At 42.0% G+C, this 25,793-nt stretch overlaps 1 long non-coding RNA gene, 1 other non-coding gene and 1 pseudogene across 2 annotated transcripts in view; 1 reads left to right on the forward strand and 2 right to left on the reverse strand.

The window, feature by feature from the left end:
* Nucleotides 1–428: 428 nt before the first annotated feature.
* Nucleotides 429–25,793, reverse strand: part of LOC142422176 (uncharacterized) — a 35,932-nt gene continuing 10,567 nt past the window's right edge. The window contains exons 2-5 of the long non-coding RNA XR_012779060.1: nt 13,464–13,660; nt 10,644–10,770; nt 9,533–9,659; nt 429–6,967 (exon numbers count right to left, since the gene is read on the reverse strand). This is a non-coding gene — a long non-coding RNA (uncharacterized LOC142422176). The remainder of the gene's footprint in view (nt 6,968–9,532; nt 9,660–10,643; nt 10,771–13,463; nt 13,661–25,793) is intronic.
* LOC142423551 (U6 spliceosomal RNA) lies at nt 518–619 on the reverse strand. Its single transcript, XR_012779181.1, has one exon. It is a non-coding gene; the product is annotated as a U6 spliceosomal RNA (small nuclear RNA).
* Nucleotides 14,368–25,457, forward strand: LOC142422263 (oxygen-dependent coproporphyrinogen-III oxidase, mitochondrial pseudogene; annotated as a pseudogene).

Below are 25,793 nucleotides of genomic sequence, written 5' to 3' on the forward strand. Positions count from 1 at the left end.
GCCCAGTGTTTCCATGTGTTGAGCCACTTAATGAGAACAAGGTGAACTCAGGTTATGGTGCCTGAATTTTGATCATCATCAAATAATTTTCTCAATGACACAAGAATGTCATGGAGTTCCTCAAGTATTAAGAAAATGGAAAAGTGCAGAATTGGGAAAGGCACGGAAAGTAAAATTAAGGAAAATTGCTGCATCAGAACATTGTACCTTCTTATTCCTCCAGGTATCAAGAGGTGTCCTGTGATAGTTTAATATGTAAACTTTAAATACTCTGTCCTTTCGAATTGAGCTTGTATTTTCCAAAATATATTTGAATAGTTTTATTTGGCACTTCATCCACATGTCTTACAAATCAATAATTCAATCATCACCACAATCAATTCTAGAACATTTTCTTCTTGTAATTATTTTTAATTGTGGCAAAAATAGACAAAACATTCTCCAATTCAACAATTTCTCCATGTATTATTCATTGTCATTGATTATGATTTTTTAAATCATTTTATTGTAGACTCATAAAAATACGGAATGCTTCATGAATTTGTGTGTCATCCTTGCACAAGGGCCATGCTAATCTTCTCTGAATCATTCCATGTTGTACAACCATTGTTGATACAATTTTCCAAATTACTCCACCACTATATTAGGTAGAGATCTCTAGAGGCAGAACCAGGACAGTTACCATTATATATAATACATACATATATATGATTACGTGTGTGTGTGTGTGGTTAGGGCACCTAACCATCACCACTGTATATATAACTTTATGTAGCAAAAAGTAATAAGACAGCAAATTAGTGCACACAGTAGAACAGAGAGCTCAGTCCAACTCACTTTCATGGGTCAGTTGAATGTCCTTTCAACTAGGACGATTAGATATCAAGGTCTAGCAGAGGCCGGTAACACTGTGTGGGGGAAGCAGGTCATGGTGGAGCCTCACAGTGGAGTGATGCAAGGTGGCTGGCTGGAGGTGCGGCATCTGGAGTGCTGGCAAGATAAGAGGAGTCAGCCCACAGGCAGAAAACACAGCGATGAGGGTGGGTGCGACAGCATGGAATAGCATAGCCCAGCTACTGGGTCCACTGTGGTCCACAGATTGGCACAGTGAGGTAGAGCAGAGCACTGCACAGCACACATGAGGAAGGACAGCTAGATCAGACAGAGCACTGGTTTGACCAACAGGGGGAGAAAGGAGCTGGCCTCCAGAGAGCCACTTACCCTGGTTTCACCTCCAAAGGAGGTCATCAAGCTGTGCGACCTGATTGAGAGGCTAAACTCCATTCATATCTTCTTACAAGATTATATAAGCCTACTAGCTCAGTGGTTCTCAACCTTCCTAATGCCGTGACCCTTTCATACAGTTCCTCATGTGGTGGTGACCCCCAACCATAACATTATTTTCGTTGCTACTTCATCACTGTCATTTTGCTACTGTGATGAATTGTAAATATCTGGTATGCAGGGTATATTTTTATTGTTACAAATTGAACATAATTAAAGCACAGTGATTAATCATGAAAACAATATATTAATTATGTATTGTGAAGTATTTATTTCTAATTACAAATAAATGAAATTTTGTCTTGAAGCACAGTGTAGCATGGGTAACAGTCTTCACGGTGGGTACTTGCCTAGAGATGGATAGAGGAGCTGTGTCTTGGTTCTTAAGACCATCAGAAATATGTCTTCTGATGTTCTTAGGCAGCCCTTGTGAAAGGGTCGTTCTATCCCCAAAGGGGTCGTGGCCCACAGGTTGAGAACCTCTGTATTAAAGACTACATTACCTCTCTCTTGATCCTGCCATTGGAAGGGTGAGCCCTTACATGCCTTGTCTGATGTTTATTTACCTTTCACTTACACAACCTCCCCTTAGGACTCATTCGGCTGTGGAGGTCAGTACCTCACAATTCCGCTTTACCTCCATTATTTATCACCAATGCAACTCCCCCTTGGTAATCAGAAGCCATCACACAACTCAATACAGTGACAACCTTCTTTACTTGTTGATCCAAAAGCAAAAGGATTCCAAAATGGCCAGGAGGCATTCTTAGCTGGGAGTGTTCCTTTTTTTGGAAGTAGGGCCTCCAGGCCTGAAGAATATAGTTATTAGGACAGGAAGCAAAAAATACTGCAAGTGGATCACCAGGAGTAACAGTGAGTGGTGCCATTCGCCTTCCACCTGTCAGCTCCTGGACCCATGAATCCTGGATATTGGAGACACAGCACACTGGTTTACAGTATATATAGCCTGCTGGAGAATATTGCCACCTAGTTGGTGCCATAATTGTGTCTTTGGAAGGTCACCCCCTCATACTATCAAGCCACCTGCTTCAGGATGAGGAATATGTTACGACCAGTGGATTCCGTAGGCATGGGTCAATTGCCCTACCTCATGTGCTGTGAAGCGGGTTCCTTGATATGTCATGGACAATAGCTGACACACATCTGCCAGAAGAATACACATCTTCATACAGCAAGTAGGACATTCAATTAGTAAGTCACTGTTAGTCTGCCTGTCGACAGTTCAATCCTCTTGCTATAGAAGTCTTCTGCTTCCTCGCACAATATGTCGTTTCAGTCTTAAGTTCCCAGATTTCAGGTGTGTTTGAGGTAACCCTTTGTTCACCTAGTGTCGTTTCCATATCTCATCCCTCTGGGATGGTCTCTGGAGTGTGTAATGCCCCTTGAAGTTCCAGGGTTCAATGTCTTGATGTTCTATGACACATGGCTTGGGGCCCCAGGGGATGTACAGAAACTTGGAGCAATGTGATATATTAGGAGCATGGTCCTCCTTCTGTGTCCTTAAAAGAGTTGTTAGTCATTTTTCCCCTGCTAAAAAATTAGTCTTCTCTCATTTTCTACCAACAGGCATTACTTGACTTCTCCAAGGTGTGCATGTTCCCTTCTGCACTTCCTGACTTGATTTTCTCATCAATATCCTTCATCACCCTGGTAGGAATGTCTGCCAGTCCAGAGGGATATCGTCATACAATTGCAGGGCAACCATTGGGTGGTCATCCTCCCCTCCCCATCTGTAAAAAATCTGATCCTACCTGATGTAACGACCCCTCCACCAAACTGTCCTTCAAGACTCCCACATACAAGCTGGTACAGACACACAAAAACAGAATAATTTTTCAATGTTATGCATTTAAATGGTTTTACCAAACAACCTTATCACTTTCAAAGTACTCCCAATTTCACTTAATACATTTGCCAAATTTGCAATTTCATCCTTGTAATCAGTTTTTAAACTCATCTGTTTGGAGGGCTGACAGCATCTCCCTCGTTTTGTTTTGTGTTTTCCTGCAGTTCTTCTACGTGGTCACGTTGCTGCCCTCTCACATCCCTCTTCACTCACACCCTGTAACGCTGACATGCTGTGTGCTGTAGCATTTCTTTTCTGACCACAGAGATCTGGGTAATACTTTTTGATGTTTTTTTAAAAAAAACACAAATGCTCTAAATATTTCCTTCTTTGATTATAATTTTATTTTTCCTTCAAATTTGTTGAATAGCTTTGTGAATATAGGATTCCTGGATGAAATTTTTTTGTCTTTCAATGTTCCATTTGTTTTTCCATTTTTTCTTTATGGTATGATTTCTAAGGCGAAGTCAGAGGTTATTCTTGTTTACCTTTGTTGGAGACTGTCATTTTTTAATTACCAAGATACTCTCCCGTTCCTTGAGAGAATTTTGCATAAGTTGACTAATAAATGTCTTGATGATTTGGGGTTTCGTTTGGGGGATGTACTTTCTGGATAGTTACCCTCTTGCTTCTAATACTGGGGAAATTTTTTTCCACGGGTTCTGTTTTTATTTGATCTGTAGTCTTGTTTATTCTTCTTGTTACGGTAGTCCAATGAGATGTAAATTATTTCCCTTCGTGGTGTCCCACATCATCCTTAGGCTTTCTTCAGATAGTTTGTGTTTAATTCTTTAGCTCATTTGCTGACATCTGCATGGTTGCCAAGTTCACTGATTTGAATTTTCCTTCTCCACTTTATTAGTCAGTCTTTGTAACATATTTTTATATCTCATTTTTTAAAATTCTGGGTTTCTTTTGTATGTGAGGTTCTTAGTATCTCAATTTCTATCTCAAGATTTATCCCCAAATCTCTTGTATGTTCCTAACCAACATTCTCCTGTATTCTCTTTCTGGTTAATGGCTTCTTTTTCTGTATATTTCATTGGGTTTGGGTAATCTTCAGTTGTTGGCTTTTGTTTATCCTTTTTTGTGGTTACTGCAGTTGACTGTTGTTTGCTTGTCACTGTGCTCCAGAGCTGTGGATGGTGTGCTGTGTTCTTGGTTTTGTAGAGGGGAATGGTTTGGCTGTTTGGGTTAGAGGATCAAGTAGGAGCAGGAAATTCTATTATCTATAGCTCAGGAAAAAGTTATAGGGATTGGTGGGAGTTACTAATAGGAGATTTGAGCTCAAGTAGGGTTTATCTGATGGTATTAATCATAAGTGGCTTTCTATAAATTGGAAAAGGGTATTTTAAGGGGTGTGCTAGCCCTTGTTCATTTATGTTATAGTGTGCCTGAGAAAAGGGGAGCAGGACTGGAGGTAGTGTATATGGGGGGATATGAAGAGTACATCTTGTAATCGACTGGGATCACTTATCAACTCACTGTATAACATAGGGAGAGCCCAGCAGATCCATGTTAGTGTTCATAACAAAGGGCCCTTGATTTGGTGATCCTCTGGCTCCCTGTTTTAAAAGACTGAGTGTCACATGGGAAATAGTGGAGAGCTCTCAGGATTCTGTGCCCTGCCATGCTATCCCTCCTCAAACAAGGGTCTTATAGTGGATATGGGCAATAGGAATGGAGGTCTGAGTTTTGGGGGGGGCTTCTAATCAGGGGGAAAATCAAGAGATATATCTGCCAAGCTGAGGGTTGAAAAACCACTGAGACTGGCTGCTACATCACATTCTGCATTCTCTGGGTGGTAGGCAATTTATGGTTTTTACTAAAAATAAAAATTTTTTAATCAAAATACTCTTAGGTACCCAGAGTTCATTTCAAGCATCTGATTTTCCAGGACTTGGTCCCCAATCACAGACTGCCATGAGTCCTTAAAAAGAAGTTGACACATTCTTATAAATACACGTCCCATATGGCAGTCATATACCTCTTAAGGATTAATGCATATAAAAGATTGTATGTTCAGCAAAAAAGTGGTAAGACTTTTCAATAACATCTTTATTAAAAATGCTGGAAAACAGTAGAATAACAAAAATGTGGGTGAAAGGAGAGGACTACAGTGTAAGATACAAAATAATATATACTTGATCAAGGATTCATGAGGATGGGGGAAAAAAGAGCTTATACCAAGGGCTCAAGTAGAAAATGCTTTGGAAACAATTATGGCAACTATGTACAAATATGCTCAATACAAATGGTGCATGGAATGTTATGAGCTGAAGAGCCCCCAATAAAAAGATTTTAAAAATATAGAGCATAAAGAAATCAGATCAGAAAATCGAGTGGAGATTAAAAAACACAGTACATTACTAATGATATAACTTATATAATTCCTTAGACTTCTCTGAACTGTGGGTCTCATGTGCACAGCAAAGTTTGACCATTTACTAAGTCTGTCATCGCATTCCTTAGAGTCATAAGTCTTCTAACACTCTGAGTTCCTAGGTTTAGTGAGACATGAGAAGTGACTATTAATTCCCACCTTCACTAGGTCTCTTTCCACTGTGCACTCTCATGTGTTTAGTGAGGTGTGAGGATCGAGTAAAAGTCCTCCCACACTCCTTACATTCATAAGGCCTCTCTCCACTGTGACCTCTCATATGTCGCGTGAGGTTTGAGGATGTAGTAAACGTTCTCTCACACTCCTGACATTCATAAGGCCTCTCCCCACTGTGAATTCTCCTGTGTTGAGTGAGGACTGAAGACTGTGTAAACGTTCTCTCACACTCCTGACATTCATAGGGCCTCTCCCCACTGTGAACTCTCCGGTGTTTAGTGAGGTGTGAGGATGTAGTAAACGTTCTCTCACACTCCTGACATTCATAGGGCCTCTCTCCACTGTGAATTCTCAGATGTCGAGTGAGGTGTGAGGATGTAGTAAACGTTCTCTCACACTCCTGACATTCATAGGTCCGCTCCCCACTGTGAATTCTCAGATGTTGAGTGAGGGCAGAAGACTGCGCAAACGTTCTCTCACACTCCTGACATTCATAAGGCCCCTCTCCACTGTGAACTCTCCGGTGTGTAGTGAGGTGTGAGGATGTAGTAAACGTTCTCTCACACTCCTGACATTCATAGGGCCTCTCTCCACTGTGAATTCTCATATGTCCAGTGAGCATTGCAGATTGAGTAAAAGTTCTCTCACATTCCTGACATTCATAAGGACTCTCTCCACTGTGAATTCTCAGATGTAATTTGAGGTGTGAGGATGTAGTAAAAGTTTTCTCACACTGAAAACATTCATAGGGCCTCTCTCCACTGTGAATTCTCATATGCCGTTTAAGGGCAGAAGAGTCAAAAAAAGTTCTCTCACATTCCTTACAGTCATAGAGCCGCTCTCCTCTGTGAATTCTCATATGTTGAGTGAGGTGTGTGTCTTGCGTAAAAGCCTTCCCACAGTGTTTGCATACATAAGACTTAGTTCCTTTGGAGATTCCCATATCATCTGTGAGTGTCGAAGGATCACTTTTTCTACCACATCTTTTATATGCATAGCATTGGTTTCCTGTTCGGCGTTCTACTGAGGTTTGCATATTCTTTCCTTCATGCTTCTTAAACTGGTCAGTATTGCATTGAGTGTGACGTTGCTCATGATAGTCCAGTGTAGAAAGAGTCTCAGATGATTTTCCATACTGAAAACATTCCATGGGATATAAGCATCCTGGTCTTTTTAATGCAGGAGGAATTGAAATTGGGCTGGAGACCTCCGCAGAATATCCCTCATATCCTGCCCAGCATGTCACTGGAAGATATCTTCTGTTTAAAAAAGCAGTTAAAAATAGGGTTTTAAAAAAACATTTAAAAAATAAACACTTTATCATTACAATTGAGTGTAAACATAGTTTTCCTGCTCAATTATCTAACAAAGCATAAATTTTAAATTCTGAGCGCAATGCAACTGTTATTGTCACTGAGTTAATAAAGTGTGGAGACATTATATAACTGGATGTAAGAAAAATATATTTTCGATATTCAAAGTATCATTCACATCAATTAAAAATATATAATGGTAATATTGTTATCAGATATTATTACAGGTAGACACACAGACATATAGATCTGCAACAACATGTTTTTACTCTACTATTAAGGTAAGTGTTGACAGTTTTAATTGAGTGGCATTTCTTGAGCCATAATTGGCTTAAACAGATTAATATATATATACACAGGATATACATATGCCTACATAACATTATGTATTATGCATATATTTATACAGTACATTCAAATATAGATCTAGATATAAACTGTGATAGAATTACTCTACTCCTAGTGACCCTATAAGAAAAAATAGAAGTATCTTTAATACCAGTATCATATTTCTCATAAGTTGTAGCTGATGTGGTAGAATCAATTTGCTTTTAGTTAGCAGCCTAGTGCTTAATATGATTCACCACCAGGATTGTGTTTTGGTGTGTACATATACATAGTATACAAACATAGATTTACATCCATCTACAAACACATGATTTGGGCCTCAAAATGTTTGTGGAAAAATTCTATTTTTTCATGACCTTTCTGATGCCTCAACTCTATGTCTCACAATTCCCTATGATTCTGATATCTACCCTACAGGGCCATGTAGAAATGCCCCTGTTGTTTTCTGAGACTGTAACTTTCAAGACTGTAACTCTTCTTAAGAAAGTAGAAGGCCTTGCCATTCTCCCATGGAACGACAGGAATGACTTCCGACCTTTTGGTTAGCAGGCCAATGAGCAACCAGTGCACTACGTGAATTAGATGTGGGGCTGCTAAGTGATGGTACTGCCAGAACAAACAAAGCTGTTCTCCAGGAATGTGATTTCGGTGATATTCCATAAAGATTCACATCCTCAAAAAATCCTATGCAGAAGAGAAATAAAGGAGATCCATACTATGACATGGATAAAACAAACAAACAAAAACATCCTATGCAGCATTCCACTGTTTACTGCTTTGTCAGTAAACTTTCAAATGGATGAAACAACAGTGGGTGAATACGTGTAGCTCATGTGTTGATCATGCACATAGGTTGATGTATATAACAACAGGTCTTTACATATATACATATTTATATATAACAACATATCTCTACATATATGTGGAAAGATGTGTTATTATATAATTTCAGCTCATAGTGACTTACCTATAAGATGACCAAAGAAGTTTTCCCCCAGTTATTGGGAGGTTCTTAATTGACACATTTTGCATTATTACCTGAGTGCTGAATCATCTATACCACATATACTCTAGTATAAACTGACCCAAATATCCAAGGCACCTAATTTTACCACAAAAAGTGCATTAAAAATGTGCTGAAAAACTCGGCTTACACTCAAGTATATAGGTACTTAAAATGCCAAAATACTTGCTTTAGTTTCATTCCTTATACAAGGGGTTACCCCACCAGAAGGGGAAAAACTCGGCTGGGCCAAGCTTTGATAGTAGGCCTGTTTCCCACTAGGAGAGCATCGAGCAACTTGCTCTCTGAGTTAGTGCACCCAGTGATGACACCTGGGAATGTTCTCTCTGGTCACAGTGAATTTTGTTATGAAAGCACTGTAAACTTCGCTTTTTGTAATGGTCGATATAAGAAAACAGTGTGTGGCCATGGAATTGTGGTTCTTGGGAAAACGTCGTAGAAACTGTGGTGACGCTGAGCACAGGTACAAGGGCCGTGCTATGTGGAAAAAATTAAGTGTGTGAGTGGTTTTCTCATCTCCAAAAAGGTGAAATGTCGATTGATGACCAACCTCATTCTGGACATCTGCCAACCTGCCAAACAGACAAAACTGTGGACTCATAGTGCACTAGGTCAGACTGCTCATCAAACTTTCTATTTAGAGGTTCTGAAAAGGTTGTGTAACAGTGTGCGACCGAAAAGGCCTGAACTGGTTTTCCCACCACGACAATGCTTACGCAGCCATCTCAGTGCTCCATTTTTTGTCAAAGTACAGCATTCTTCTCTTGCGCTACACACCTTACTCACCTGACATCTCTATGTGCAACTTCTTTTTGTTTCCATGAATAAAAAGGAACATGAAAGGACAGTGATTTAACAATGTAGAAGAGGTGAAGAAATAAATGAGGTAGGGAGGTGCTGTCAGTCATTCAAATGAGTTTAGAAAATGTTTCCAAGAATGGAATTGCAGATTTGAAAAAATGTATTTAAGTGTATTTAAGTGAAGGTGATAAGGTTATTTTGTTAAAAAATTGAATATATAGCTTTGGAAAAAAAAATCCGGTTTGGGGGGTACCTGCTCATACATGTACTTTGTAACGTAAAAAGCACTTCAAACTTTGTCCCGGAGCACTGCTCTCTCTCAAGCAAATGACACTCACCTCAAAGGCGGGTTCCGGTTGTTACCCTGCTTCTCATGGACATGAAGCTCACAGATTCCTTGTAATATGGAGTCACTGGCATCGTTTTTCAACAATCTTGCCATCACATCTTCAGTGGGTAGTTTTTCTAAATCATTGACATTTGAGAAACAGGAACAGTTATGTAAGTTGAAGTCCACAATATGAAACAAAAATGAAAAGCATTAAACACAGACAAGGGGTAGATGTTAGGCAAGAAATATTTTGTTGTTTCAATGTTTTGACAGGTAAACTCATCCGTGAAGATTAACAAAAACAGTAAGTCTATAAAACTTATAACTACAAGATCAAATTCAAAAAGTAGTGGACCCAACACAGGTGTAACATTAAAGATGGAAACAATATTTTCCCCTTTAAGAACATAGGTGCTATTGTTATGTCTAAAAGGAAAACAGAAAGACATACAGGTATCTGTGCAGATTATTTTCCTAAAACTGATTTGATACTTTGATTTTCAAGGTCTCTGGAAACAGGCAGATGTGAATTATTTGCAAAATAACCAAATTTTCTCATACATTGAATCAACACACTAAAGCGCTGGTGTCATCGGCGGTACACATGGTGCTGCTAAAAGCAACACTAACAGTTTGATAGTGATGCCCTGCTCTGGGGAAGAAAGTTGATGCTTTGAATATCTTTTAACCACAGGGGTCTTCAGAGGTCACTACATCAGATAATACTCCATTGTGATTCATATGTTTGTCAATGGTTTATACTCCAGAAGTGGAACACCTGTTCCATATTACTAATCTGTTCACTGGTAGTTTGGAAGTTCAACAGACACCTGCTCACCATGGGTCAGGCTGGTAGGAATTGAAATACTCGCTGGGTAGCCTCCAGAATAACAACATGCATGTTTTGACAATGTGACAAAGTGACAGGGTAGGGACAGACTGTAATACATATAGACGTTTAATTATGAGAAGCCTAGAACATAACTGCTCCAGAGAGAAAAGGAACTTAATTGTCTCATTTAACCAGGTGTTCCTATCCCTTAGCCCAGTGACTGGGAAAATCACCATGTGTATTTGGTAAGTAATGAATTAGTTTGAAATAATGAAGCTATTCATACCGACTACAGCTAGGTTTGTGAAGGTCTCCACCATCACCGCTCTGTAGAGCTGTTTCTGAAAAACATCCAGCAGTGCCCACTCTTCTGGGGTAAAATCCACAGTCACATCCTCAACAGCCACCGCGTCCTGAAAGAGCCCACACAATCGGTTTCATTGGAGCACTAAGCATTGGAATATGTGTGAAAAGAAATATGAGGCTCATGATCCTGAGGAACTTCCATTTCATATGAATTTGACACATGGCTGTGTGTTCTATAAGGTCGAACATTGGGTTAAGCCATTAATGTCCTTCTCTAACTATCGATATTCACTTCTCCAATATGATGGCCTTAGACACTCCTCGCTTCCCACTGGGACTTTTCGATTGCCATCTACTTATTAAAGAGTTTATGATACTCAGAAACGCTCTACTACAAAACAATATTCCACATAACCACTTCTTGTGTGTGTGTGTGTGTGTTTGTGGGGGGTGGGGTGGTCAACACCTCCCATAGCAACAAACAAAATCTATTTTTAAAAAACAAGTGGATATTGATATACTAACAATTAAGAAATACTAAAAAGATTGACAACTTGGTTGTTTGTTGCCTCTCATCATCAATTTCATAAGATAGCATATCTGAATAAATTGAACATATAATTCAAATACGCTGTGACATATTAAGGATAAACAGGCTCCAATAATTGACTGAATATCAATTAATATGTTTAAACAAACACAGGGAAATGGTCTATGCTTCCAAATTTGGATAACAAGTATTTGTTCACAGATTGGGGGATAGTCATAATGATGTGCATTCCGAAAAAGAGAAACCTAATAGAATGTTAAATTTTCAAACAATATTTTTATAACACAAATGTTAAATTCTGCTGAAAATAATTCAAAAAGAGCTGCAATTCTCAACCAACTCAACTGCCAGAAATTCAAGATGTATTGAGAAGAACTTCTGGAATGGAGAACCTCTGAAATTTGTGATGATATCAGACGGCTCTCACACAACATTCAGTAAGATAATGCCATGAAAGTGTGGGGTTTCTTGGGGAGGGGAAAAAACAAAAGGAAACTGAGCTGATTCCAGGAACCCAAGTGGAAGGCGAATTTCGAGAATGACGAGTGCAACGAATGTATAAGGGTGCTTTGTTCAATTGATGTATGTATGGATTATGATAAGAGTTGTATGAGCCCTAATAAAAAGATTTATTAAATAAAAAAAATGTTGGGTTTCTTACTGTGCTTACATGGAAATCCTTATAGCAGAGGAAAAGAGGAAGCTATTCAAACAGACCAACAAGATGTTGTGTAATTTAAAATCAGCAAAGATACTGTATGTATTTATTTATTTTACAAATAAACTTAAAACACAGACATGGAGAACATAGTATCAAGATGAGAGACAATCACATTAATAACCACAGATCTTTATTGCTGAAAGTGAAGAGAATATGAAGAGATTACTAATGAAGATAAAAAATTATAGCATTCAGTATTGATATCAACACACCATAAAGAAAATAAAGAGCCTCACAACTGAACCAATAAGCAACATTCTAATAGTTTGTGCATAATTTCAAGTAAAGATTTATATTTTACTTGGATCCATAATCAGTAACCTTGGAAACAGCTCTCAAGAAATCAAAACACATATTTTATGGGCAAGACTCTGTAAAGGTCCTATTTAAAGTGCTGAAATCACAGATGTCACTTTGGGACTAAGAAGATCTTGGCTCGGGCCGTGATATTTTCATCACCCTCGATGCATTTTTTTTCACTGACAGTGAGAAAGAGAGAATGTAAATCCGGGGAGGGACACTTGTGTCACATATGGCTGCTAACTGCTCAGTCCCTCGTTTGAAACATCCAGCCATTTCAGAGAAGGAGGCTTTCAATTCCCATACACAGTTACAGCGTGAAAAACCCACAGGGAAACTTCTGCCCTCTCTTTCAAGGCTGCCAGGAGTTGGAATTGCTTTTATGGCAGTGAATTTGAATTTTTTTGTTTTATTTTTTGGTCTCTTAGAAGTACAGGGCAAATGCTATTAAAAATCAGTGATGGTGAGATATCTTCCCCCAGACATAGGGAATGTTAAAGGTATGGAATCACCCAGAGGAAAGGACATGACCGGTTTTAAAAGAAGGGAAAAAAAGAACCGCCTTCAATGGCTGTATTTTAACAATAGCACCAGAAAAGGGTTAATGATGTCAGTCATTGTGTAGCTAGTGCAAGACAGGGAATGATTTCCTTCTGTTGTACAAAGAGTCATCATCACCAACCATTACCATCAATCAATAAAAATAATGCATAGGGAATTCCCACATATCAAACAACTGGACATATTGTCATCAGACTAATGCCTTCCAGAAGACCTTGAGTGAACTAGTCTCTAAAGAGTGTAAGAGCTTTATCTACCATTTGTAGAACTTTCTAGGAAATGTTTCACTGCTTGAAGGGAATACAAGTAAAAGCAGTGATGGAGCAAGGGTGACTCCTGATCATTCATGTCCTCTGGTAGAGCTTCATATCCAGACTCTGCTCAGGAAGTTCTGTTGCCCATCACAACAAACCAAGGCCCAAATTGGGATGCTGATACCTTATGTAACCAGCCCCAAGTCACATAAGAAAGATCATCACAGTCATACAGTGCTTGAAACCACAGATGTATTTGATAGCAGTAGACTGCTTCACAAAGCTCAGTTCCTTGTCTCCTGCCACTGTTAGGCCTTATCTTGTGGGGGAACCTCAGGTCTTAGGGCATAGTGTTCCAACAATTCCTATCTAAACGTTCTCTATGTAACTACCCTAGGTCTCTTTACTACTCACCATTTTGTAGCTCGAGCTTCTTGAAGTCAAATCAATGCCCTCTCTAAATAAAAGCAGCAAAACCATTAGGGAATTTGGAGTCAGGTGAATGAATATGGTTCACACCAGTCAGAAACTGAAATTCTTCCTTGTGATGCATCAGTCAGGTTGACAGCTCCCCAGACAGGACTGTATTATTTCTGTGGCAAATCTGTGTTCTGAAACAGAAGAGGAGACTGTTCAGAAAGGCACGTCAGGTTCTTGGCCTGGACTTCTCGCCCTAAACAGTGACCACACACGCCCCCTGGGATGAAAACCATGCTGAGGTGTTTGCATTAAACACAGAGCCCACGCTATCTTTACAGAGCAATTTTACCAATGTCTCAAATATCATGAACAACTTTGGATTCACATCCTATATATTCAAAACGTATGTTTAGAATAAAGTGGAAAATGTTAAGGCCTCAAATTTCACAAGCTCCACTGAAGGTAAATATCTTCTTTTCACCAGCAATCTAACTGAAGAAAGGAATATTTTATGAAGAATGTTCTTTACCAGCCTATACTGCACCTCAGACCATAACCCTTGACATATCTGGCTAAAGTGATCAAGCTGAATCATGCTCACATATGCCACTCCAGCCCAGGCTGAGCTTCTCATCAAGTTTAACTTGTTCCAATCCCCTTGAATCTTGTGTACTCTTTATAATATCTACTGTGTGTGAAGAAATGCATCTGCTTGGGTAGCCTATTTAAGCATAATAGCGTGTGCTAGAGAAACTTGCTGTGGAGGTGGACAACAAGAGACAGATGGACACCAAGAGGACATCCGAGATGTACCTTGGCCAAGACAGAGATATCCTAAACAAGAAAACAAGCCAGGGGAAGCCTTATTTGCTACTCTCTTAAGCTCTTGGATTTACGGATGTCCAATTTTAAAGCCTTTGTGAAAGACTGCAGCCTACAGTCAAAGAATGGCAAGGGGTAGGTAGATGGCTGATGTCAAGAGCCAAGAGGTTGATGTCAAGAGCCAAAGTGAGGACAGAAGCGAAAAAAAAAAAACAAAACAAGATGGATCCAGGAAAGAGATGTCTGATCAGCCATTGTCATTTTTGCCTAGATTCTGGATTCCAAGCTTTCTAGGTAATGCTGACAGATGGCAAACAACACAAACTGTAGGAGAGTGCTTTTCGGTTCTAAGATGTCCCATCCATAGTCTTGGTCTTCTAGGGAGAAGAGGAAAAGCTAGTGCCTTGGCTTGAGCTTGTGAAACATGCTCCACCAGGAACCTAGTTTGTCAAGAAAGCAAAATGAGTGTGGTGGGAAGAAGCAATGCTGCGATAAAGTAGGGAGGCAGTTGCCTGAGTGGCTAGATGGTTATCATTGGCACTGCCCTTTTGCAACCCCCAGGGTGCTTCTGAAGGCAAGGAGGTGTGGGGTTGCCTTAATAGGATAAGGGGGTTAGGTTAGTGCTCCTCTAAAACTAATCAGCAAGTCAGGCTACTAGAGAAAAGCACAATTTGTTTTAGATTCTCTCATGCCCAGTCATCAAGCATACCTGGAAGATGAGGCTCACCATTCCACCAGGTCTTAAGGACAGGCTTCAACTCAGGGCTCTTACATTGGTTGGTTGCAGAGTAAGGTTGGCTTCTAGGCCCCTCCTTGAGAAACATTCTTAATCTGGCTTGACTATGTTTTAACTCCTTCCTGAAAAACTGCTAACTATGCAAAAAAATACCAAAACACAGAATGGTGATAGTAACAGTCAAGAGATCAACAGATGCATCGTATTGGATAAATATGCCTCATTAGGCTTGTTTAGAGTGTTGAAGAACAGGTATTGTCAATTGCCTCATATGCATGTGGAAGTTGAACATTGAATAAGGAAGACTGAGGAAGAATTGGTTCGTTTGAATTGTAGTGCTGGCCAACAATACTGAAAAAACATTGGTATCAACAAGTCTGTCTTTGAAGGAGTAAGGTCAGAGGTAAAATGATGAGAGTTTCTATTCCATACTTTGGACAATGTTGTCAGAAAGGGGTAGTCCCTGGATAAGGATAGCATGAGAGGGGCAGTGAAAACTAGGAATCGCTCATTAACACAGTGGTGGTAACAATGGGTTCATCCAAAATTGTAAGTCTGGCAGAGAAGGCAGTGTTTCTTTCTGTTGTGTACTAGGTCCCTATGATGTGGAATCAACTCAATGACACCTAACATCAACCTCAGAAACCACTAATCAATACCCAAGACATGCACACAATACCAGTGTGTTAGTTATGTTTACAAAGTTATTTCCATGGTAACAGATACCAAAACTTTCATGTGGCATTTGCTGGAACATAAGCTTTCTTATTAAAAAGGAATGGGTTTCCTTCATTTAATACACACACACACACATACATATAAAACAAAGCGATGACAAAATCACTGAGGAATTCCTGCCCCTCATTGATTTGCACCATCCTCCTGGAGGTGAGCTGAAGGAAATTCTCTAAGATCCACCCAGCATGCTGTATGGCAGAGTATTTCCCAAACTTGGGCTCTAGTGTGAGGGCAGCACACAATGACTCAGGTGTGACTATTTGTCTGTCAAGATCAGTGTAAATCATTTATCCCTCTACACTGAGGGGTCAGCTGCAAGACCAGAGGCCCCAGATCAAAGCAAGTGATTTATGAGAGTTAAGTGGGTTTCAGGATGCTCAGAAGGTCTATAATCAATTGAATCAAAATTAGATTCCATGCAAAACTACAGGGCTAACTGTAAGAGAGATTAAAGCTGAAGATTCTGGTAGCTAAAGACCAGAGTATTCAGACAGTATGAATAAACACTTTATTGTGTGTTGTTTAAGTTCAAGTAATTGGAAAACACCAAACAGGTAGCAAACAAGAACTTAACCTAAGTATAGAGAATGGGAAAGCTGAGTGAAAGTAAGAGACCATGGCTACTGTTTAACATCAAATAAGTCTATAAACATGACTCCGAAGGAGCCTAGGGAAACTTGGGGCAACCTCAGAGGTCCCTGAAACTCTCCTATGCAGCCTCTGCATTCACTGGGACAAGGCTTGCGGTGAATCGCACAATTTAACCTGATGGTGGTGCTAAGAACTAGGCAGACTCCATGAAGGCCTGATAGGCCATCGACAGAGAAGGTGCCAAGGATCAGCTGAATCTCTAAACAGATAGCTGGAATGGGGCATGGCCAGATCCTGCTGCGTGAGACACAGTGAAGGAAGTCAGTGTGAACCCAGGCACAAACCTTTCCTTCAGATCTGGACTACAGGGGTGCTCAAGTGGGCACAAGAACCAGGTTCTGAGGCAGTTGCAGATGTGTCATTTCAGTTTCCCCAAGAAAACGTCTCTATTTGTATTATTATGTTCCAAGGTCTTGAGATTTACGAGATCCACTCTCGGCTTCCTTAGAAATGAACACACTCTCCCCGGAGAAGAATTTGTTTCAAAGAACATTTCATTCTGCAGCTCCGGGAGAGGGACATATCTGATCAGAGCACACGGGAACAGATGAAGGGGGAGGAGGAGAGAGTGGAACACAGCCTGGCCCACCAGGCCATGAGGATAAAGTTCCTGATTAGACAGCCAGTCCACAGAGAGGACTACATGGCTGGCCCCACTATGAGACATGATGCCCCTCAGTGACCAATGGCGCTACAGGGGACAGGACCGGAGGCACAGTGTGCAGATTGCACCTGACCTGATCCCACCACACCGAGGCAAAGCACTGGGGGAGTGCAGCGGAACAGCAAGGGAATGGAGTGGCAAGGTCCCCAGGGAATGCTGAAAGTGGACTTTGGGGCCAGGGCGTGGTGCCCCAACAGACTGGACTGGAAAACACTCCTAAAGGCCAACAAACGATCCTTGAACTAACTACAAGCTTTTCTTTCTTGATATGTTTTGTTTGGTTCTTTGGTCAGTGGTTTGTTGTTTTGTTGTCTGGTTGTATACTGTTACTTTGTTTTCCTGTCTTGTTTTTGTGCATGTTATTATCTCCACAGGTCTGTTTAAATAAGACAGGCTGGATGAACTCTCTGGAGGAAAAACAACGGGACCGACAGTTCGGGGGGGACTTGGGATAGGGGAAGGTGGGGGGTAAGGAAGTGATGTTAACAAACCCAGGGACAAGGGAACAACATGGGCTCCAAATTGGTGGTGAGGGGGTAGTGGCAGGCCTGGTAGGGAATGATCAAGGGTAAGGTTACGTAAAGAAGAGGTATAGCTGTAACCCAGGTGGGGACAGAACATGATAGTGGGGCAAGTCAAGGGAAATAGAGGAAAGAGCTAGGAGGCAAAGGGCATTTATAGAGGTCTAGACAAAGACATGTACATGCAAATATATATATGAGGATGGGGAAATAGATCTATGTGTCTATAGTTATAGGTCTAGTATTAAGGTGGCAGAAGGACCTTGGGCCTCTACTTAAGCACTCCCTCAATGCATGAATACTTTCTTCTATTAAATTGGCATTCTATGATGCTCACCCTCCCGATACAACTGCTGAAGCCAAAGCGGGTGAACAAGTAAATGTGATCAAGAAAGGTGATGGTGCCCGGCTATCAAAAGAGATAGTGTCTGGGGGCTTAAAAGCTTGGAGATAAACAAGCGGCCATCTAGCTCAGAAGCAACAAAGTCCACATGGAAGAACATACCAGCCTGTGTGATCACGTGGTCCCGAAGGGATCAGTTATCAGGCATCAAAGAATAAAAAATCATATCATTGGCTGCACACCTCCATGATATGATCGCTGAGGACAAACGGGTACATAAGCAAATGTGGCAAAGAAAGCTGATGGTGCCCTGCTATCAAAAGAGATAGTGTCTGGGGTCTTAAAGGCTTGAAGGTGAACAAGCGGCCATCTAGCTCAGAAGCAACAAAGCCCACATGGAAGAAGCACACCGGCCAGTGCGATCACAAGGTGCCAAAGGGATCAGGTATAAGGCATCATCAAAAAAAAATCTTACCATAGTGAATGAAGGAGGAAGTGCAGAGTGGAGACCCAAAGCCCATTTGTCAGCCACTGGAGATCCCCTCACAGAGGGGTCTTGGGGAGGAGATGAGTCAGTCAGGGGGCAATGTAGCACCGATGAAGAACACAGCTTTCCCCCAGATCCTGGATGCTTCCTCCCCCCAACTACCATGATCCAAATTCTACTTTGCAGGACTGGATAGGGCAGAAGTTGTACACTGGTACATATGGGGGCTGGAGGCACAGGGAATCCAGGGTGGATGATACCTTCAGGACCAGGGTTGTGAGGGGCAATACTGGGAGAGTAGAGGATGAGTGGGTTGGAAAGGGGGAACCGATTCCAAGGATCTACATGTGATCTCCTCCCTGGGGGATGGACAACAGAAAAGGGGGTGAAGGGAGAAGCCGGATAGGGCAAGATATGGCACAATAATAATTTATAAATTATCAAGGGCTCATGAGGGAGGGGAGAGCGGGGAGGGAGGGGAAAAAAGAAGAGGACCTGATACAAAGGGCTTAAGTGGAGAGCAAATGCTTTGAAAATGATTAGGGCAAAGAATGTACAGATGTGCCTTATACAATTGATGTATGCATATGTATGGATTGTGATAAGAGTTGTATGAGCCCATAATAAAATGTTTAAAAAATAAAAGAAGTGAACACACTCTGCGGGTTTTCCATTTAGGAGAAAGTATACAAATCCATGGCCGGAAAAGAAAGGGTTACCTGCAGGTCTGAAGGGCGTGAGCTCATGTTAGTTGGCCGACAAGTCCTAGAAAAGCAGCTGCCTTTAGAGAAGTGTCGTATTTGTTCCTAAAGGCTGCCGGTGAGACTCTACCTTGTATGACATTACCAATCGTGCATTTATGGATGATTTCCCCTCCTTTCTCCACAGGTCCCATGAAAGAGATTCATTTTAAGAACTTCACTGTGTGGACTTTGTCTTAAACACACCTGATGCTGATTAAATGAACCTGAAAGACTCCTTGAACTTGAAGCTGAAACACCCAAGTGTGAGAAGAAGTCAAGGACCAATACTCGAGGTCAGGAACTCTGGGACCCTTGGACATTGGTTTCAAATCTCTATTGCTCTGAGATGACACAATGATTGATAACTGGAAGCTTCCTTATATTTGCCACATTCTTGTCTCCTTTGCTGTCCGGGATGTGCCTCAGTTTTGCAGACCGATGGTTTTGCCTTTGCTTTGTGTCAGACTCTTACTGTTTTCTTCAACAGTGTTCTGCCAATTAAGTCTTGAATACAGGTGACCTGCCATGTATTTTAGGCATTACAAGAATTTGGATACTGTACCACTGGCCAAGTTGTTATTGTCCTTACAAATACCCAATGTCCCATAGAAGTTTGTTTACAACGTTTCTCAAGCTGATACTGCTGCCTCTAAAGTGGGCCATAAATATATGTGTGCCTTAGATACACGCTGTATATTCAACTTACACTTGGTTAGTCGTAACCTAAGAACAATTTATTCTTGTAATGTATCCCTGCTCAATACTCCCAGCTTGTCTCACAGTGTATCCTGTGATAGTGTTCAGGCACCAATTCTCATTGGAACTAGCTAAGCCAATGCCCAGATTCTTACCTGTGTTCTGAATCTCCCAGGCTTCCTCCCTCCCCTCACTAACAGGCATGACCTGTATAGCCAGCCAATCTCTTTGGGATGTAGTGTTCCTACATAATGGAAGCCCTGTCAACCAAAACTTTGTTTACCCAATTTGTGCCTGTTTTTCCACTATTTGTGTCAGTCTGAAAGAACTATTTCCCTCGGCTTGTATATCCATTCTGTGAGAACAAAGGGGCAGGGAGACTGACATTTGGAGGGAGGATGACTCCCCCCACCCACCTCGTCCCCCTTCTTCTTCCCCACTCATGTGAAAACAAAACTAAGAATCTTCCCAAACCACCTGGTTTCTATAATCTGGCAACAGTGATAGTGCCCAGTTTACAACTCAAGGACTTTGAGGAGGTAGGTTTTTGGGGTTTTGTTGTTTTTTTTCATGCTAATTGAGACTTTTAATAGACAACTTACTTGGTTACAATGTACCACAAGTCACTAAATGGAAGAGGTAGTTTGAGGTAAAAAAAAAAAGGTGGGGTGTTGGAGAGTGGAAGGGAATCATGTTCATGCTTGAGATAAGTTAAGAGCAATGAAAGGCTGAAACCAGGGAATATTTGGCTTAACTTTGACCTTTCCCTCATACCTCTTAGATCAGGTGCTTTCTCTTGCAGACTAACAGGCAGATGAGTTCAAAACAAGAATTTCCCTACAGTGGCCTCAGAAGAATAGGGGAGATTGACATCAATACCCCTCTACTTCTAAGGACAGGGACCACCTATAAGCAAATTATTCTTCAGAGACTAGGATAAAATTCCAACGTTGTGCTCCTAAGGTTTTCAATTCTCCTCAGAGGGCCTAGCCAAGCTGTAGTCTAAAGGTGCTTTGGTTAGGTGTTCTCTCCTTCCTGGTGACAGTCCCTCCTGTGATGGGTCTCAGACATCATAGCTGAGTCTATGGAGGGTGGTTATGACTGTAAGTGACTGAAGGAGGTCATTTCTCTGTTTTAGGTTCACTGTCCCAGGTGCAGCTTCAGGTGTTGAGTCCAGGACCCCAGGAGCTCTCCCCCACCTATACTGTCTCTGGTTTCTCCATCACCAGTAGTTACGGCTGACACTGCTGTGGGAGGGATGTACACGCTATGAACGTAGTAGAAATTATAACTCCCTCTTCCAAAGTTAATTCTCCATCACCAGAGAAACATCAAAGAATCAGTTCTTCCTGCAGGTGACCTCCATGACTGCTGAGGGCAGAGCCATGCATTACAGAGGGAGAGGAAGCCAGTGAGAGCCCGACACAAGTCTCCCGGGCATGGAAGGATCTGGGCTACATGGGGCTCACAGGACACACACAGGACTCAGATCAGGAGCAGGTGCCGATAGTTTCAGAGCTGGTTTCCTTTTGTGATCTCTGATACTTGTTCATCCCACAGCTTCCCTAGGGAATTGCCTTCTTCTCCTTTTTAAAAAAAAAAATAATTCTGTGCCTATCCCTGATAGGTGGGTATTTAACATTTATAATAGGGGAAGTTTTACTGTCTTACAGCAATGTCACAAGTAATAATCTTCAGCTTTATGAAGGTTCCTAAATAGTCGGCAACACCTTTCACACAGTGAAGATGTGTGTGTACAGACTGGAAGACAAAGAACGTCTAATAATACAGCCGCACCCTGAACCATACTAAGGAGAAGGGCATACAATGGCAATAGAGTTGCCTTGCTGAATAGTCTTTTAAACACGATTAAAGAAAACACAGGATGCATCAAAATATAGTACATATCTTATGGAAAGGAACCACACAATTATTCAAATTAGAACCCTGAAACAGTGAATTTGTTTCCACCCATTTTGTGATGAAAGCCATGGCTTTAGTCCTGTAGTCGTCTATAGTGTTGATATTCTCATATACTGATGAATTAATGAACTAAAACAAGGAATTTCTGTGAACATATAATAGAGTGACTATATATATATACATATAGTCAGAGCACATAACACAAATCAGACAAGTGACCAAAAACACAAGCCTCTACTCCACATTCATATTTTCTCTTGCATTGGAGGGAGGGGAGCAAGTCTCCTCCTTGCATAGGACCCACCAGAATACTTATCGAACATGAATCAGAGGGTGAGAGCAAGATAACAACTAGGAAACACTGCAGAACTTGTGTTTTCCACTGGAGCCCCTCATTAGCTATTGCAGCAACCCAAAGCTCTGGATGCATGGTATTCTCTTGGAGAATTCAATGTGATCAAGAGCTGACACATTACTTACTGAAAGGGATGATTATTTGGGGGAACTATGAAATTTTCTGTAGTGTTTCTGTTACACACCTACTTTTCAGTCACTCTACGGTTGCACTCTTGTGTATTTTGTACCTTCGTGGAGCTAGGCCAGGCTATTGAAAAGGGAAACAGGGCAAGAGTGAAAGATTGATCACAACTGAATATATGGATATCATCAAAATGTTCCCACTCTGAGACACAAAGCTACTGTAATTACTGTATATACTCGAGTGTAAGCCAAAATGGATATAAGCCGAGGTGCCTAATTTTACCACAAGTACTGGGAAAACGTATTGACCCGAGTATAAGCCCAGGGTGGGAAATGCAGCAGCTACGGTGTGGGATACAGAAGGATTTCTCCCAAGCTGTCTCCCCCAAATATATGCCAAACAGCTGCTTGCGAATGAACATACATTTGGAGGTCATCAGAAGTAGGTCAGAGGTTATTCTCCCTGAGAACTAGCAACTATCCAGAGCAAGCAGGCACCACCGTTTATCCCACAACAAATAGGGCCCACTCCCTTCTGATAAGGACAGTAGTTGTCTGTTTCCTTGTAGGAGACCCCAGAGAGGTCAAACCTGCCCAAGGGTGACTAAGGCTAGGCTGCCATCTTGAATCTAGGGTCCACCCATCTTGTCACATGTATATCCCCAATCCCTCCTCTTCCGATTGCGTGTATGTCCCTAGACCACCCCCTCTCATTACTGGATTACCTATAGCACAGCCCCTTCCTGTGACATATGTCCTCACCTGTAAGTAGGGGGCTTGCATGTCCCCAGAGAAGATAAAAAGCCTGGGTTAGCATTAAATCTCTCTCTCTCCCTCCACGTGGACCATCGAGTGGGGCTGAGGTGAGCATGCTACCATGAATCATGACTGACTCAATTTATTTCAATACTTCACTTCTACCTCTCATGCTCTCTATAACTTTACTATGATCTTTACTTATTATCGCTGTACAATTGCACCTACCGGACCCGTAATGATGTGTTAGGGGCTGGCTTCCCCTGACACTACAGGTAAATTTCAAGATAAAAGTAGATACCAATAAAATTACATGAATTGAGGTATCAGTTTAAATGTTTTTGAAAATCTATTTCAAAAAAACAACAAAAACAACAACCAGTAAACTAGCTCTGTAGGTGGAAAAGAGAGGCAACAAAAATAATATGTTATCAACAAATAATTTAGCAGTACAAAACCCTTAGCTCACTCAGCAACCAAGCTAAAACACAAGAGTTAAAATCCTTCAAAACCGGATTCCGCACCATCATCCCTAAGCCCAACTGAGCTCCAGCTTTAACTGGTGTGAGGTTAGCAGCACAGACACTGTCCCCATCACTGAGTTCGCAGTCATCACCATCACTGCTGTCGTTCTCATACAGAGCTGCCATTCACAGCATTACTAACGCCACATTTCGTGTAGGTGCGTTGCACCATGTCCTCTGGAATCTCTTCCCATGCACCACAAATCCACTTTGCTATCAATTCTATGTTGGGCTTTATCAGATTTCCAACTTTTGTCAGTCGGGCTCGACCAGATAACATCCATTCATGCCACATCTTTTGCACCCTGTCTTTTAAAGGTTTATTTAAACACACATCTAGGGGCTGCAATACAGATGTAAGCCCACCTGGAATAACGGCCAAAGTAACTTGAGAAGACTGCTGATTTTTTTATGTCCTCAGATGTGTGGGCTCTGAACATATCCCAAACTCACAATGATGGTTTTTTTCTTTAAGGTTGCTCCTGGTCGTTCGTTCCAAATTTCTTCCAGCCATTTTTTCATTCCAGCATCATCCATCCAGCCTTTAATATGTGCGTGCACTGTAATTCCTAGTGGGAATCTGACCTTTTTAGGCAAGGTTTTTCTTTTTTGTCATTATTATTATTTTAAAATTAATTAATTAATTTGGGGGGCAAGGTTTTTCTTTTAAAGATAGTGGCAGGGCACCCAGGGTGAGAGTGCAAGGAACATGGCCTTATAGCTGAGCAGACTGGGTGGCTGCGTGAGGCGGCTGCGGACTGCACAGCTGCAGAGTAGCGGGCTGGGGCTGGGGCACGACTCCATGGCAGGGGGCGGGGTGTGTGGGGGTGTGGGGGTTTGGGGCTGCTGACCGGCAGCCTGGCTGCAGCCGCCTTCGGGCACGTGGTGCAGCGGAGATGGTTCCCCAAAGCTCGGGGGCACAGAGCCCCCAGACTGGAAGGCCTTGGCCCGCCGCTGCAGCTGCTCCATGGCCACGCCTGTGACGGACCTGCGTGAGCTGGGGTGGAGGCCAGGTGACAGAAGACTAAGATGGAGCTGTTGATCTTGGGAGACTCAAGCACAGGTGTGCCAGGCTCTGGCACAAGTCGACAGAGGCTCCAACTTCTCGGTGGACTGGTGGGAGAGGAAAGAACGAGGTGGTGGCATAAGCTGTGTGCTTCAAGACAGCCGCGCTTTTGAGAAGGCTGGAGTGAGCGTTTGTGTGGTTCATGGAAATCTTTCTGAAGCAGCCTCAAGACAGATGAGAAGCAGAGGGAAAGTCCTGAAGGGCCATTTTGTGGCGACAGGTGTGAGCTTGTGATCCATCCCACGAATCCTCATGCTACCACGATCCACTTCCACTACAGATACTTTGAAGTCGAAGCGGACAGTTTGGTGGTGGATGTGACCTGACTCCAACATACTTGAACCAAGACGACGCTGCCCATTTTCACAGAACTCTAAAGGAAACGTGACCCGCACGGGCCAGAGCTCGACCCCAAATTGTAATAAATGGTGTGATTACTTCTTGATAGCCCACCGTGGAGAGCGGAGGGGCATCGGCGGGATCTTCTTCGCTGACCTGGACTCTCTCCGAGGAAGAGGTGTTGCGCTTTGTGCAGAGCTGTGCCAAGGCTGCTGCCCCTTCCTACATGCCCGGCGTGAAGCAGCAAAGCGAGGGCACGTTCACGCCCCAGGAAATGCTGTGGCAGCAGCTCTGGAGAGGCAGGTATGTGACATTTAACCTGCTCTGTGATGATCGGGGCACAAAGTCTGGCCTCTTCACTCCAGGATCCAGGATCGAAAGCATCCTGATGTCATTACCTCTGACCGCCCAGTGGGAATACATGCATTCACCCCCACAGGACTCCAGAGAAGCTGAGATTCTGGAAGTTTTGCACCAGCCACGGGACTGGGTGCATTGACGCAGAGCAGCTGTGCTGGGCCTGGGGGACATGACACACAGGACGTGCACCCTCACTCTTTGCAACTGTGTGACCCGAATGTGGCAGTCTGCGACTTGTGCCTTGGTGTTTCTCAGACTTCCAGCTCCTCGGTAAGACATGTTTTAAACATCACTTCCCGTTAGACCCTGCAAGTGTGCTGTAATGGGGCAACTTGCTCCTTCGAGCCATTTAGCTTATGCAGAAATGAAATACTTCAAAAATAATTTTATATGACTAACTTTGAAAATAGGGCACTGATTCCAGGAACCCAAGTGGAAGGTGAATTTTGAGGATGAGGGCAACAAACGTCTAAGT

Source organism: Tenrec ecaudatus, chromosome 12 (genome assembly GCF_050624435.1).
Source record: "Tenrec ecaudatus isolate mTenEca1 chromosome 12, mTenEca1.hap1, whole genome shotgun sequence".
Taxonomy (NCBI): domain Eukaryota; kingdom Metazoa; phylum Chordata; class Mammalia; order Afrosoricida; family Tenrecidae; genus Tenrec; species Tenrec ecaudatus.